A 4,228-nucleotide genomic window follows, 5' to 3' on the forward strand; every position below is an offset into this window, starting at 1 on the left:
ATACAGGGGGTGGGGGGATAAATTAGGAGTTTGGGATTAACATATACACACTATATATATAGAAAATAGGTAAACAACAAGGGCCTACTGTAACCCAGGAACTATGCTCAATATTCTGTAGTAACTTAGATGGGAAAAGAGTCTGGAAAAAAAAAAAAAGAGTCTGAAAAAAGAATGAATATATGTGTATGTATAACAGAATCACTTTGCCATATACCTGGAACTAATATAACTTTGCAAATCACCTATAAGAAAAATTTTTAAATTAAATTTGAAAAAATATTTTTTTGGGAAGTAGACCTAACAGAATCACCCAGAGAGTAAATGTTTAAATTATATTAAATTCTAGAGTGAACCAAATATGGAATTATTTTGACAGATTGTTCTTTCTGCAGGGCATAGAATGAAAAACTAACTACAGTCCTGAGAACTCCAAGCACTTAATTAACCTGATCAAAAAGTAATTTGTATCTTATGCTTTATTTGACTCAAGAATTATTACTTTATAATTAAAAGCCAAATTTCCCTGTTGTTACGAGCTAAAAGCACTATGTATAACATTCTCATCTATTAAAAGGCTAAAAACATAAGAGCACTTTCTGGGCCTGTATTAAGTGTCAAATCCTGTTCAAGACATCATAAATCCAGAGGAAAGGATAGTTCTGCCCTTGCCATTATTTCCCTTCTAATTGGAGATAAAGACATGTATGTAGATGGCCATATTTCTGGACAAGTCTGAACGTCTTGACATATATGGAAACACAGAGGAGGCAGGCAACCTGGCAGGAAAGGAGCATGGGATGGTGGTCCTCAGAGGAACATTTCATGGCAAAGGCGATGCTTAAGCTGAGTCTTGGGTAATAAATAGTTACTGGGAATGAAGGACAAGCCCAACCATGGAGACAGTCATGGGATGACAGGGAAAACAGCGTGGGTTGAGTGGAACAGGATTCCACAAGAGCAAGGAAAATCTAATGAAGATGAAGCACCTTGTCTAACATTCATAGAGATCTCACATTCACCCCGGGGGTGTGAAGAGAGAAGGAAGGACAGATTTGAGACCATTCTTACCTTCTGGAAGGTGACTGGAAGGAGCCAAGCCAGCTTTAGAGAATTCCCACTAACTGTAACCAGGTAAGAGACAACCTCAAGAGATAACTGGATCCAGAGTAAGGCAGTGGAAGCAGAAATTGTGAAGACACAGATGAGGCATTTAGAAGATAGATCAGGCAGCATTTGGTGACACATTAAATATACACAGTACAAACGAAAATTACATTAAATATGATTTCTACATTTCTGTCTTTGGCAATTGAGTAAAAGAAGATGCTATTTTCTGAGAAATGGGATTTATTAATGGTTTCAAGGAGTGTTTATTGCCAGCCACAGGCAACAGCAGGAACAGATGAGCAGACAGGGAAGAGGGGAAGGAAGACTTTAGCTCTGCTTTAGCCCTGTTCAGTTCTGTCTCCTAAAAAGAGTGGCTTTAGGAAAGCCAATCACCCATGGGGGAAAAATGTTGATAATTAATAACATTTCTGGTTAAAAAAAATTTTTTTTGGTCTCAAGAGCAGGGTTAAGGTTGAATTATCTAATTGTCTTTGGATATAAGCACGTTAGTTTATACATGCTTTAGCTTATCCATACCAAAGGCTTTACTATGATTTTACTTTGCTCAGGCAATGGGAGAATCAGCTGGGCCACCTCCATAAAACTGATGTGGAAAATTGCTAACAAGAAGAAATGAAGACATAATACAAAAAAACTCTTCAGTTTAGTCACTCAGTCATGTCCAACTCTTTGCGACCCCATGAATTACAGCACGCCAGGCCTCCCTGTCCATCACCAACTCCTGGAGCTTACTCAAACCCGTGTCCATCGAGTCGGTGATGCCATCCAGCCATCTCATCCTCTGTCGTCCCCTTCTCCTCCTGCCCCCAATCCCTCCAGCATCAGGGTCTTTTCCAATGAGTCAACTCTTCACATGAGGTGGCCAAAGTATTGGAGTTTCAGCTTCAGCATCAGTCCTTCCAATGAACACCCAGGACTGATCTCCTTTAGAATGGACTGGTTGGATCTCCTGGCAGTCCAAGGGACTCTCAAGAGTCTTCTCCAACACCACAGTTCAAAAGCATCAATTCTTCAGCGCTCAGCTTTCTTCACAGTCCAACTCTCACATCCATATATGACCACTGGAAAAACCATAGCCTTGACTAGACGGACCTTTGTTGGCAAAGTAATGTCTCTGCTTTTTAATATGCTGTCTAGGTTGGTCATAACTCTCCTTCCAAGGAATAAGTGTCTTCTAATTTCATGGCTGCAATCACCATCTGCAGTGATTTTGGAGCTCCCCAAAATAAAGTCTGACACTGTTTCCACTGTCTCCCCATCTATTTGCCATGAAGTGATGGGACCAGATGCCATGATCTTGGTTTTCTGAATGTTGAGCTTTAAGCCAACATTTTCACTCTCCTCCTTCACTTTCATCAAGAGGCTTTTTAGTTCTTCTTCGCTTTGTGCCATAAGAGTGGTGTCATCTGCATATCTGAGGTTATTGATATTTCTCCCGGCAATCTTGATCCCAGCTTGTGCTTCTTCCAGCCCAGTGTTTTCTCATGATGTACTCCGCATATAAGTTAAATAAGCAGGGTGACAATATACAGCCTTGATGTACTCCTTTTCCTATCTTAGGGGGATATAAACTCTCGGTGAATAAGTGAAAAGAATACAGCTTAGTTTAGAATCAGAAAACTGGAGTAATGGTTGTATATCTCTGTGTACAAAATAGGCCACATTTGAACACATTATCTGGAAAATTCTAGCAAGTAGCAAATAGTTTTGCTTGAAAGCTCCAAGGTGTGAGGTTAGCCTCTAGCTTCATAATATCTGGATAATAATTCTGTTTTCTCTCATTCTATAAGCGATCATAGCTTTCCTCAGAACCAGCCGTTTTTCTTCTTCACAGTTGTGGTGAGTACACTGGACCTTCCTCTTGGCATTTGTTCCCTCCCCAGTAGAATGCTGAAGCAAACTCGGGGAACACTTGAGGTGTTCTCTCCGGTTGCATGGGCTTCCCAGGTGGCTCAGTGGTAAAGAAATCACCTGCCAGGCAGGAGATGCTGGCTGGACCCCTGGGTCAGGAAGATCCCATGCAGAAGGAAATGGCAGCCCACTCCAGTGTTCTTGCCTGGAGAATCCCATGGACAGAGGAGCCTGGCGGGCTACAGTCCAGGGGTCTCAGAGTAAGACATGACTTAGTAACTAAACAACAACTCTGGTTCCACAGACTTACAACTTTGATGGACCTGTTTTCAACCAAAGTTTCTTCAATAATATTTATAAAACAATGGAAGGAGGGTCTGGCTTTAGCCTTCTTCAGGAGGGACAAGCAACATGTTGCTTTGTGTCCCCAGGGCCTTGAGCCCCTTTCCTATTTTAATAGGGAAGAACAAACCTAACCCCGCATTAGTTCTGCTTCTTTTATAATACGCTAACCTTTGTATTCTATTGCTTTTCTTCAATTTAAGACTGTTGCCTACAGCCTAAAATATACAGGAGAGCCCATCCTCAAGGTTCTGAACTTCAAGCAGATAACACACTTTTCCATTTATATAGAGATAAAAGGTTGCAGACCAGAGAATAACACCTGTCTTGTTGGAGGTTCACAGGAATGTCATGACCTGACTTATGTGGACAGCGGCAAGAACAAAGGATTCCTGCACCAAGAAGGTTATAACAACCCCTCCCTCACCTTGCATTTAAAAATGGTTTGCTGAAACCCTCAGAGGAATTCGGGGTTGAGGGGGGCACAAACCATCTGTTTCCTTGCATGGTCCTGCAATAAGCCTTTGTCTGCTCCCAACTTGGACATTTCGGTTTGTTTGGTTTCATTGTTTTCATTCATTTCATTTCACAAATTTGCATTCAGTAACACTCTGATACAGGGTCCCTAGAACACAGCCCAGCACCTCCCAAGCTGCTCTGCTCTGCACATGAGATGGTGTGGACTTCTGGGCTGGGTTCTATAGTGCTCTGTCTACAGACTCCTCTTTAGGAGAGGCCCTCACCACGCCTGCTGCCTTAAGTCACCTGTTGACTATCACCCCTCCTCCACAGGGCAGCCAGCATCTAACAGCCTACTGATATGGGGCAGGAAGATCTAGCCCTTTTGCCTCAATTCTGGACAATTCAAGAGAACCATCCCAATGGCATGACCCATCGAGGGTTT

Source organism: Cervus canadensis, chromosome 31 (assembly GCF_019320065.1).
Source record: "Cervus canadensis isolate Bull #8, Minnesota chromosome 31, ASM1932006v1, whole genome shotgun sequence".
Taxonomy (NCBI): Eukaryota; Metazoa; Chordata; class Mammalia; order Artiodactyla; family Cervidae; genus Cervus; species Cervus canadensis.